The sequence below is a fragment of the Melanostigma gelatinosum genome (assembly GCF_949748355.1).
Source record: "Melanostigma gelatinosum genome assembly, chromosome: 2".
NCBI classification, from domain to species: Eukaryota; Metazoa; Chordata; class Actinopteri; order Perciformes; family Zoarcidae; genus Melanostigma; species Melanostigma gelatinosum.
Genome location: NC_136635.1, coordinates 1492650 through 1506303, shown reverse-complemented (window position 1 = coordinate 1506303; position 13654 = coordinate 1492650).

Here is a 13654-nt window from a genome sequence, read left to right as displayed (position 1 = left end):
AGGTCCGGCCAGACCCTCGGTCCTCCTGCTCCCGCAGCGGAGTTCGTTCAACAGTCCTCAAGGCTCAGTACAAAGTCTTTCTAGGACTGCCGCGTTCCTCCGTTGTTCAGTTGTTAAAGTCGAGCAGTGGGGAGAGGGAAATCTCCGTCTTTCAATCTTTGTCCACGAACAGCGGTCTTCTTTCCGTGAACAGAGACGAAGTCCTCGAATACTTCAGTGGCGATCGTCCGTATCTTCTTCTCAGAGCGTCTGGACGGCTTGTGTAGAAATCCCGTCTTCCTGTTTGCAAGTTACTTCTTTTTTAACACTTTTGGGCTGCCTCTCGCGTCTCTCCCCCCTCTTCCCCAACACGTCCTCCCTCAGCCCATGATTAACATGACATCATTGATTTGGTGCAAGTGCTTCGAAAAGTACCTACATTTTGTGTGTGTGTGCATGACGAAATCACCCCAACTTCCCTGTCTGGGCGCTTACTTAATCAAGCTCTGCGCGTGTCTGGGTGTTCAACATCTGTTGCACTTCCCCTTTTCCTACACTCACACATTTCTAACACAGATTAGTGATCATAATCACAGTTACAGTTGTTATACTCAGTTACAGTTGTTATAATCAGTTACAGTTATTATAATCATTTACAGTTGTTAATCGCTTTATTCAGCACGCGCTTGCTTTTAAAACACTTATTCGATTTTTCTCTCCTCTCTGCAGCCGTTATTTTCTTAAGGCCTGCACTCAGCTCACTTCCTCTTTCTCCGTACTTTCTACACCCAGACTGCACTATACTCAGATACACATATTATTATTATTATCAGGTTTACATTTGTTCAATCACTCTATGTATTAAACATTCGTTATGTAACGATCATACACTTTATCTTTCGATTACACTTTAACTATTGATTTCTGAGTATATGCTTCGTGCTTTTATATCCTGACTTTCCCCTGATCGTGTATGCATGTTTTCGAGGCAGCTCTCGTGAGCTCAACTCTTCTCGACACTAGGCAGGCTAGTAGATAACGTTTCCAGGTGTGTTGTAGTAACCTGAGAAGAGCAAACTGATCATAGATGCATCATTTATTTCTTTGGCAGATTGAATGACAGTGCTATATTTCTCTCACACGCTGAAGGTTACAATAAGCAAGCGCCCACATTTCATGCACTGGAGTTCACATTTAGAACTGTAATCACCATTACTCAATGGCAGCAGGGCCGTAGCCAAGATGCCCTTGGATCGTTTTTGCAACCCTGGGTACATCCCAAGTCTCTTAATTGCATCCACGATTCCCTTCGAGGAGAGTGGAACTGAGGAAATATGTTTTAATAGAAATAAAGACAGTTATCACTGTACTAATACTAATACTAATAAAGACAGTTATCATCACTATACTAATACGAATAAAGACACAGTTATCATCACAATACTAATACTAATAAAGACAGTTATCATCACTGTACTAATACTAATAAAGACACAGTTATCATCACTATACTAATACGAATAAAGACACAGTTATCATCACTATACTAATACGAATAAAGACACAGTTATCATCACAATACTAATACTAATAAAGACAGTTATCATCACTGTACTAATACTAATAAAGACACAGTTATCATCACTATACTAATACGAATAAAGACACAGTTATCATCACCATACTAATACTAATAAAGACAGTTATCATCACTGTACTAATACGAATAAAGACACAGTTATCATCACCATACTAATACTAATAAAGAAAGTTATCATCACTGTACTAATACTAATAAAGACAGTTATTATCACTGTACTAATACTAATAAAGACAGTTATCATCAATGTACTAATACTAATAAATACAGTTATCATCACTGTACTAATACTAATAAAGACAGTTATCATCAATGTACTACTATCAATGACAGTTATCATGACAGTTATCATCACAATACTAATAATAATAAAGACAGTTATCATCACGATACTAATACTAATAAAGACAGTTGTCATCAATGTACAATCATCAATGACAGTTATCATGACAGTTATCATCACGATACTAATACTAATAAAGACAGTTATCATCACGATACTAAAACTAATAAAGACAGTTATCATCACGATACTAAAACTAATAAAGAGAGTTGTCATCAATGTACTACTATCAATGACAGTTATCATGACAGTTATCATCACGATACTAATACTAATAAAGTCAGTTATCATCACGATACTAATACTAATAAAGACACAGTTATCATCACAATACTAATACGAATAAAGACAGTTATCATCATGATACTAATACTGTTAGATCCTGGGGTACTTCTGGCCCGATACGGGGCTACTTACTGACTCAGCTCTCTATTAAAAGATTGTCGAGCTGGTGTTCTTGCGAGGGAACTCGCCTGGCTCCGCTAACTGCCGTTACTCCCGACGTCTACCCTGCTTCCTCCGGTCAGAGCGCGCTCGGCCGAGAGACCAGTCCTGGCCCCGGGCGCTCCCACCAGTCGCGTCGGTTATGGCAGCTTCCCTCTTCTGGATCCGTGCTCTTGGTAAATGCCAGGTTAGGTTTTAACGGCTAGGATTACTTCTTTCTAAAACCGTAAGGGGTTGTTAAGTGGATTCGGTCTCTAGGATAACCTTTCAGAACTCAGTTGTTAGACATACAATGGCTTTAACTTTTTACTGCCACGAGGAACTTTTTACTACTTGAGCAAATGAATGCACTTGAGAAATTTACTTTAAATGCAGATTAGATATTTATTGCAGGTTATATTTGGTTAGTTTGCAAGGGTTAAAGCTACAGCTCACATAAAATGTCACTACACTTGATTCGTTACGTTAATTTTCTTCTCTGATTATACTCATTCGTTTTAGTTGCCGAGACGGCTCGGTTGGAGCTGGTTGTTCAATGGTGCGATGAAAAGGTTATTTTGGAGTTGTTAGGAGCGAAGGTCTGGCCAGACCCTCGGTCCTCCCGCTCTGCAGCGAAGTCCGTTCAACAGTCCTCAAAACTCAGTACAAAGTCTTTTTAGGGCTGCTGCGTCTTCTCCGTTGTCCAGATGTTAAGAGTCGAGCAGTGGGGAGAGGAAAAACCTCCGTTTTTAAATCTTATTGTCCACGAACAGCGGTCTTCTTTCCGTGAACAGAGACGAAGTCCTCAATACATCCGTTGCAATCGTCCGTATCTTCTCTCGGTGCATTTGGACAGCACCCGTGTTGAAATCCCAGTGTGCTGCCTGCAAATGTCTCCTTTTATCTCTCATTCGGGCTTTGTCGGCCCCCCTTGTTCAATACATGATCTCATCCCCCCTCCCTTTGGAGAGGGCGTTGGGTTCTGAACAAGTCCGGACAAGTCCAGGCTTCATCCTGTATCCTGTCAAAGTCAAAGTAGCTTTTATTGTCAATTTCTTGCATGTCAGGACATATAAGGAATCGAAATTACGTTTCCCACTCTCCCACGGTGGAACATAAAGTGCAAGCACGACACATAAAACACTTCCTAGGCTAGGTAAAGACAGATATCCTAGTTAAAACATATACTATACTACAATAAAACATTCAATACACATAGGAACGTTCAATACACATAAAAACGGGAAAAGTGGGCAATTAATATAATAATTAATAATGTAGGGGCAAGTGGGCAATTGATATAATAATGAGAAAAATGGGCAATTAATATAATAATGTGTGTGTATGTGTGTGTGTGAAAAGTGGGCAATTAATATAATATAAATATAAATATGGATACATATTTACAGTACTTCTGTACTGGGGGGGGGGGGGGGGGTCAGCTTCAGCTTCCCGTCAGGCTGGAGGATATGATTGGGGGGAGTGAGGGGAGAGAGTTCAGTGTCCTGACAGCTTGGTGGGTGAAGCTGTTCTTTAGTCTGGTGGTGCGGCAGCGGAGGCTCCTGTACCTTCTTCCAGAGGGTAGGAGGCTGAACAGACTATGTGCAGGGTGACTGGTGTCGCTTGCGATGTATGCGACTGTATGACTCATCCCTTGCAACAGTCTCTTCCTAACTCCACCCATAACATCTGTCTCTGATTTCTGTCAAGTCATTCTGACTAGCACTTTTATCGCAGCTCCGGTTACACAAGACATTTGTTAAACACTTATTTAAATTGTTAAATCACTCTATGCATTACACATTCATTACATATTGATTAGACATTTTGTTATATAATGATCATACACTTTATCTTTCGATTACACTTTAACTATTGATTTCTGAGTATATGCTTTGTGCTCTTATATCCTGACTCTCCTTTGAATGTGTCAACATGTTACAGAGGCAGCTCTGAGGGGTCAACTCTTCTTGACAATACTAATAAAGACAGTTATCATCACTGTACTAATACCAATAAATACAGTTATCATCATTGTACTAATACTAATAAATACAGTTATCATGATACTAATACTAATAAAGACAGTTGTCATCAATGTACTAATACTAATAAATACAGTTATCATCACTGTACTAATACTAATAAATACAGTTATCATCATGATACTAATACTAATAAAGACAGTTGTCATCAATGTACTAATACTAATAAATACAGTTATCATCACTGTACTAATACTGATAAATACAGTTATCATCATGATACTAATACTAATAAAGACAGTTATCATCACTGTACTAATACCAATAAATACAGTTATCATCATTGTACTAATACTAATAAATACAGTTATCATGATACTAATACTAATAAAGACAGTTGTCATCAATGTACTAATACTAATAAATACAGTTATCATCACTGTACTAATACTAATAAATACAGTTATCATCACTGTACTAATACTAATAAATACAGTTATCATCATGATACTAATACTAATAAAGACAGTTGTCATCAATGTGCTAATACTAATAAATACAGTTATCATCACTGTACTAATACTAATAAATACAGTTATCATCATGATACTAATACTAATAAAGACAGTTATCATCACGATACTAATACCAATAGACAGTTGTCATCAATGTACTAATAAAGTCAGTTATCATCAATGTACTACTACTGATAAATACAGTTATCATCACTGTACTGATACTAATAAATACAGTTATGATCACTGTACTAATACTAATAAAGACAGTTGTCATCAATGTACTACTATCAATGACAGTTATCATGACAGTTATCATCACGATACTAATACTAATAAAGACAGTTGTCATCAATGTACTACTATCAATGACAGTTATCATGACAGTTATCATCACGATACTAATACTAATAAAGTCAGTTATCATCACTGTACTAATACTAATAAAGTCAGTTATCATCACTGTACTTATACTAATAAAGTCAGTTGTCATCAATGTACTACTACTGATAAATACAGTTATCATCACAATACTAATACGAATAAAGTCAGTTATCATCACTGTACTTATACTAATAAAGTCAGTTATCATCAATGTACTACTACTGATAAAGACAGTTATCATCACTGTACTTATACTGATAAATACGGTTATCATGACTGTAGTAATACTAATAAAGACACAGCGTCTGTATGTTTTTAAATTATTTTTAAAAATCATTAATTTATCAAACTCCATGTTTAGGGGGAAATTAAAATGACGTAACTCATCAAACCTGCCTCACGTGACTAAATGTAAATGAAGATAAAATATGTAAAAAGTGTTTCGTCTCTCCAGCTCTCTCTCTGAATTTAATTGTATCCATAATAAAAGTTTTTGTGGGAAATACCAGAGCATGAAAAGATGATTCTTTCTTATGAATTGTAGCCGGTACTGAAATATCCCTCCTTGGCTACTGTAGGGCTGAGTAGGCCTTGGCCCCTCCTACTTCCTGGTTCTCAATTTGTTTGTCACTATATAAGCTGTACTGATGAACTGTCTCTCACTGATCCCTGGTGTGACAGGGTGTGCCCGTCGTGTGTGGTGCTTGGGTCTGGCTCGATAGCGAGCCTCGCTTTCAGGATGGGGATTGGGCGGTGATCGGGCAGGCGAGATCCTGTTTTGTTTTGTTTAATTCTGATTTTTTTTGTTTTGTTTTTTTTGTTCTGTTTGTTCCTGTTTAATCTATATTAGTGCTAGTTCATTTCGTTGCCCTCATGGCGCTCATTGCTTCCCCCAAAAAGTTGTTCGTAAGATTTTTGTAGTTGCCATGCGGCACCAGCATTGTTTGTCTGTCTGTCCGAGTGCTGTAGGACCAGAGGGTTTGGTGACAGAGTTCCTCATCTGTGCTTCACACCACCATAATCGTGAGTTTTCTTTCCCCACTGTGTGTGTGTGTGTGTCCCAGTATTACGTTCTCGTCTGCGGCTACGACCATTTGTCGTACTCTTGTCAATCCATCTGACAAATGTCCGCTCTCTGACCAACAAGATGGATGAACTGCTGCTCCTCAACAAAGCAAACACGGACTTTAGCAGATCTGCCGCCCTGTGCTTCACTGAAACCTGGCTTGGTGAGTACATCCCGGACAGCACACTACATCTGCCGGGCTTCAAACTCCTCCGAGCGGACCGCTTAACAGCACTGTCAGAGAAAACGAGGGGAGGCAGAATATGCTTTTATATTAATGAAGGTTGGTGTACGGATGTCGCAGTGTTGAATAAATCATGCAGCCCTCACTTAGAAACACACTTCATAGACTGCAAATCATTTTATTCACCGCGGGAGTTTTCCTCATTCATTCTGGCCGGTGTTTACATCCCAGCTCAGGCCTGTGTGAGTGAGGTGCTCCAACACCTGGCTGAGCACTGAACACCCAGACTCCCTGCTCATTGTTCTTGGAGACTTTAACAGAGCAAAGAACTGCCATAATACAGACAACATATTAAGTGTAGCACCAGGGACCTCCCGCATGGTGGTGTTGTCTATCAGAGTTGATAGTTTAGCCATAATCCTCCTGTCTCCCACCACCTCCACCATATCCAGTGGACACCCCAGCACACTGCTGGCCTTCTTTATGAGCTTGTTTAGTCTCTTTCTGTCAGCTGTTGAAGAAGGTCCTCAGGAGTGCTCACTGCACTCCAAAATACCTCAGTCTCCTCAGCAGGTAGAGTCTGCTCTGACCCTTTTTGTAAAGTGTGTGTGTGTGGGCAGTCTAGTCCAGTTTATTGTTCAAGTGAACACCCAGGTACTTATAAGATCTCACAATCTTGATGTCCATTCCTTGGATGTTCACTGGTACCGGAGGAGAGTGTTTACCCCGCGGAAGTCCACAACCAGCTCTTTGGTTTTACCAATGTTGATCTGGAGGCGGTTCCGCTGGCACCATCCTATAAAGTCCTGGTTCAGTTCCCTGCATTCCCTGTCATCGCCGGTGGAAATGAGGCCGACGATTGCAGAGTCATCAGAGAACTTTTGCAGGTTGCAGTTGTGGTATTTGTTATAAATACTTGTTGTCACATAGATGTTATGGGAAGCTGTACGTGGGGGGACTTAGGACCCAGGGGAATGGGGGCGAAGCAGGGTAACCTGGGAAGGGGTCTGGACTGTGGGGGTAACGTTAATGTACCGGAGCAGCTTGGAATAAAGAGTTGAGTTAAGAGCAGTTTGTTCTCACGTTTATTTCTAAACACAACAGCAGTTAGCAGAGTCGTATTTGAAGTTTGAGGTGTATATAGTGAAGAGGAATGGAGCTAGAACGATTCCTTGTGGGCCCCCCGTGCTGCAGAACACCAGGTCGGACTCACACTCCCGTATCCGCACGTACTGTGGACTGTTGGTGGGGTAGTCCAAGATCCATGCAGTGAGGTGGTGGTCCACCCCGGTCTCCTCCAGCTTATCCCTCAGAAGCAAAGGCTGGATGGTGTTGAAGGCACTGGAGAAATCAAAAAACATGACTCTCACAGTGCTTCCAGCCTTTTCCAGGTGAGAAAGGCTGGAAAGGTGTAGCAGATAGATGACAGGGTGGATGACTGATCGAATCTGTTAAAGAATAAGTTCAGGTCATTCACCCAATGAATTGGGGACCCAATTTAGACCCCTGTAGGATGTTGCTTGGGCCCCTTGTAGCCAGACATTGCCTTGAGGCCCTTCCAGACCCCGCTAATGTTGTTCTGCTGCAGCTGGTCCTCCATCTTCGTCCTGTAGACTTTTTTCCCTGCCCTGATCTTCCTCCTCAGCTCCCTCTGCACAGTCTTCAGCTTCACAGAGGGTATCTAAATACCCTCTTCTTCTCCTTGAGAAGAGACTTTGTTTCAGGAGTGATCCATGGTTTGCTGTTGGAAAGACACCACACAGTCCTGGTGGGTACGGTGTTCTCAACACAGAAGTTGATGTAGTCTGTTATGCAGTGAGTGAGATTGTCAATGTCCTCCCCATGGTCATCACTGAATATTTCCCACACAGTAGAGTCAAAACAGTCCTTTGCTTCCTCGGACCATCTTTTTACTGTGCGAGTCACAGCTAGCTGCCTTTGTACAAGAGGTTTGTACACAGGCAGGAGGTGCACCAGGTTGTGATCTTCCCAGGGGAGGGAGAGGTGATGAAGAGTATACCTTGTTGGTGTTGGCATAGAAGAGATCCAGTGTTTTATTGTCTCTGGTGTGGCATGTGACATATTGGGTGAATGTGGGCAGAGTGGAGGACGGAGGGTCATGATTAAAGTCACCAGAGAGAAGGAGGAGGGCATTGGGGTGTTGTGTCAGCAACCTGCTTGTCGCTGAGTGGATGGCGTCACAGGCCGCCTCAGTGTTAGCAGAGCATATGCAGCTATCGCGATAACATGCGAGAATTCCCATGGTAGGTAGCTTGGCCTCATGCTAACGGCTAACAGCTCAATGTCCTTAGTACAGGTATGTTCTTAGTGATGTGCCCAGGGTTACACCATCTATCATTAACAAATACTGCCAGACCTCCTCCCTTCCTGTTACCGCTCTCCGTTGTCCTGTCCTGTACGGAACCTGTCCAGTATAGCATGCGTGTTTGGAGTTAGCTGTGTTAGCCATGTCTCCGTAAAACACCATGAGGCTACACTCCCGGTAATCCCTTTGATGGCGAGTCAGTGCTGGTAACTCGTCCATCTTGTTGGGGAGAGACCGTACGTTTCCCATGATGATGGAGGGGAGGATGGGTTTAAAACGTCTCCTCCTGCCGCAACGTTTTGCCCCAGCTCGGCATCCCCGTCTCTTCCTCCTCAGCTCGCGGGAAACCTCCGGTCTCTCCTCAGGTAACAGCGCCGGCGTGTCCCGGTACGCTAACAGCTGATCCCTGGTGTAAACAATGGGACCATAGCTGCGTGCTGAAAAGTGCAATAAACAGCAAATAGACAACAACAAACTCAACGAGTCTAGCTGCCATAGTGCACTACTGCTACAAAAACAATTTACAAGTAACAAAAATATAATATAATATAAAAGCTCCGCCACTCGTGCGGCGCCAGAAGTAGGAATAGTTCTCTGCATTTGACCCATCCCTATATAGGGAGCAGTGGGCTGCCACTGAGAGGTGCCCGGGGAGCAGTCAGGGGTTTAGTGTCTTGCTCAAGGACACTTTTGGACAGCACATGTAGCAGCCAAGGATAGAACCGCTGACCTTGCGGTTACCGGACGGCCCTCTCTACCCCATGAGCCTACAGTTGCCCCCGTAGGCTCATGGGGGCTCAGAATAAGGCTCATAATAAAGCTGATTCTGATTTTTAAGTTTTAAACTAAAATTATGACCAGATCTTTCACACGACACCTTTAATTTTCTTAAAATAATCATACTTTCAAGTCCCCTCCACTCTAAATTATGTTTTGCTCAGGGAAGTGAGAGATGGCTTGTTTCACATTGTTAAACTTTTTAGATAAAATATATTTGCATATTAATTGCATTCAGCTTGTATTGTGGAAAACCCTTAACAAACACAAAAGTATTATTCAAAGCAGAATATTTAAATGTGTCTTAAAACATGGTGGAGCTCTTTAACATACAGGCACTGTAGAGCTGAGTGGAGAGGCTGAAGTCTGTGAGGCATTCAGATGACGCCTCCCAGCAGATCTGGTTGTGGACAATGATAGAAGATGATCCTCTGCTGTTATTGCAGGTGATGGAACTAAACAGTTGCTCCCCAGCCTTGACATCTGCTCTATTTGACTGAAAACACCCTCACACACCACAATGTGGAAACTTGGCTGTATGTCAAGTCCGTTTTTAATTCCAGGCCGAGCCCTTCTTTGGCTCCCGTCACAGGACAGGACTGACTACCGTAGCCTTTTTGAGACCCTCGTTTCCTCTGGTCCTGCCTGCAGGGGAAATATGGCTGGCTGGACGTGTTCACACCCACACACTGACCTCTGAGCCACAATGGTTTCAGGATCTTTTTTTGGATTCATAGTAGTTGGAGAGCTTCCTCATGATGAACAGAAGTAGTACACATTATTAACACGAACCCACTCACAATACACACTTCATAGCCTGTTACTACCCCACCCTGCTCGCCATTATCCACAAACACAAATATTTACCCTGGCCTGTGCCTCAGTCACTGCAATCCCTGTTCTGACTCTATCAGGGATCACTGAGCACTGTTCGCATATCCTGTTTGTACCAGGAGAGGAGGCAGAGAGTTATGTTTTTATCCTAACTTCCTCTTGTCCTGAAGCCAGTTTGAGGGTGGGTGATATTATGGCCATTAGGTTGTGGAAACAAGCTGCTTTTCCAGCTTGCAGCTAAGACTTCTTTAATGACAGAACTAAAGAAGAGGACTAAAGATATACAGCTACACTGGCTGCTACATTAGGCTGTACTATTCTAAATGCTAGTGTTAGCATGCTAACTTTCTGACAATGAAAATGACCACGTAAACCAGTTTGGTGTGTTAGGATGCGAACATAATTGACACTTAACACACAGTTGAGGCTGATGGGAATGTTTTGCAGATGTTGTTGTGGTTTAATTAAACTTCACATCTAAAAGTCAGTGGCGGGTCATCAGGGCCTGCAAGGCCTTCTCTGCTGGCCTAAACAGAATCACAAAGCTATATATATTTAAAAAAAAATTATTTTTCTTAAATACATGACATGTATTATAATTTATAAAAATATTTTTCCCATCATCTTATTTTCTCATTGCACAGATACTGTGCTGCTACTCAGTTGCTCTGCTTCCAGTGCAACTTGTTTTAAGTAGAGCTTTTATCCAATCAGATCTCACCTCTGTGTCTCTATGTAAGAACAGAGCCAGAGGCCTGCAGACTCTCACCTGCAGCCAGTGCAGATTAAAGTAAATGTGGACGATATTGTTGATTGTCATAGTGTTCAACCAATCAGATCTTTAGTTTGACATGTTTGGCGTATTCTTTAGTGCCAGAGCCTGCTAGCTGGCCTACAAGTACGTCAGCATTACATGCAGCTCAGTTTTCAGGTGTAGCTCTGCAATGAGGTGCAGTGTGCGCTGTGGCGAGCACGTGACTATCGTGAAACGAAACTTAACAGCAGAGGCTTAGTCGTGGTAGTGAGAGTTCAAATTGAAAGATGTGGAAGAAATTATGACATTTTTTGCATTTTGCTTGGTATAGATTATTTTTTTAACACTCAATGGAGGAGAGACGGATTTGTGAGTTGGGATTTAACCGTGGGATTAAACTCTTTGTCAACAAAGAATGGAGGATGGAGTCTGTCTTTAAGTGATCAGCATTTGGTACGTCAGCTGGTTAGTTTTTTTACATCTAATCTCTGAATGGCCGTGCCCTTGAGTGTGTAGCAGGATGCGTGTTGCTGCTGTTGTTTTCCCGTTAAGCTAGTTAGCGTAGCCTCCCAGAACACCTGTGGAGCCCCAGCTGTTTTTTGTTGGGGTTTTTTTTCCGTTCCGGTTCAGAGGTCACATCCTGTTGTCTCCTACATGAGCGCAAAAAAGAGCCATTATATTTCCTACAATTTAAGCTTCTGGATTTTCCAAATGCACTAGTATCATTCAAACGTATTGTTCGGTTTGTAAGCCTCGTACCGAACGGTTTAATACGAATATGTATATTGTTACAGCCCTAGAAACGAATAATAACCCTAGCTGTGGCGCCATCATGTGCACACCTGATAAGGTGGTATTTCAGCTGCAGGACAGCAGTGAAGGTCCAGGTATAAAATGCACGGCCCGCCACTGGTATCATTATAATAATGCTTACAATAAGAGGCAATGAGAAGTTAAATAATGTGTATGTAAAGAAGAGACTAACATAATCAGTTTTTATTGACTAAAACCTAGATTACTTTATGATGGACAACAGACTGAGCAGTCTTCTGTCTTCATATCAAGGTCACCAGTGACAACATGCTTGTATCATACATGTAACACTGTGGATATGTTTCCTTTAATGCACAGCCTGCTGTTTTTAATCTTTCTTCAAATGCATCATATGGAATACATGTGTCTTTCCTCTTGATTGACAGGTACAATATATGCCAGTCTCTTCTGTATGACCGGTGAGTGTTAGCATTGTCTTTTAGCTGCTGAAGGCTAATTGACTTTGACAAAGTGAAGAATCTGTGTGGTTGTTGCTGCATTTTTTTAAATGGCACCCATATATATGTGAAAAACTGATTGAATCCAAACGTTGGACTAATACCATGATAACATTTGAAATGTTATTTAAAACATGAGTTTTAAATAACAATTGTTTTTTCTTTTCAGTTTTTGTTACTGTGGCCCCAAATCCCAATGGCGCCTCTGCTTTTGAACTGTAAGTTACTCCCCCTGGACCTTGTGAATAGCCAAACATCTATTGATTGCACGCATTAAAAACACAAAATGAACGATGAAGAGGGTCCATGTTTTGAGCATAAGAGTTGTGAGTGTGTGTGTGCAAAGGCTAACGTGAACCAGCATTAAAAGGGTGTGAGGTCATGCCTCCCTGCTGCCTCTGAGCCCAGTTCTTTGTCCTTTATGTTGCCCCTATACTGTACTTTCAGTCAGACTCACATACTCAGTGGGCACTGTCCTCTGATTTGCAAGACTTAACGAAAATTGCAAGCTGGGAGTTATGCAAGAATCACTGATTGTGAATTTAAAGTCACTGTTGTAAAAATGATTTTGCATTGTTTTGACAGTACAAGGAGTCCAAGGAATATGCTAAAGAGCTAGCTCACTAACTGACCCTCAGCTAACCCCCCCCCCCCCCCCCCCCAATGCTAGTCCGTCAAGGTGTCAGAGCTATGTTACCATGGAGCCACACTGTCTCGAACTGACCTCCCTGAACAAATAGTATCTCATTTTTGGAAAAACGAAAAAGCAATCTCCTGGTAACCTGTGTTTAATGTCATAATACTATGAATTGTGGGTAATTCCCTTCAGCAAAGTCTGCAGAATTACGGATTTATGGAAAGTGTTTTTAAAGGGCTCAAAATGTCTGTGAGAGAGCCAGCGAGAAAGAGCTAAACAATCATGGACTTTGTGGGAAGGCATTTCAAAGTCTGTCAGACCATGAGTGAGGAGATTGGGAATGGGACTATGTTCTGGTACTCTTTGGTGTATAAAACAACAGGTGGTTGTGAGGGTCAGATGACAAGGAAGGGGGCAGTCTGAGGACATCTAGTGGACAATATCAGGGAGGCAATACAGTTTAATAATAGATGCAGTGTTCTGGAGGAATGGTAATGTGACTGGATGAAGGATAACGAGACATAAATGACAAAACATAAACACAACCGAGGAAGCAGTCATGACAAAGACATTCCT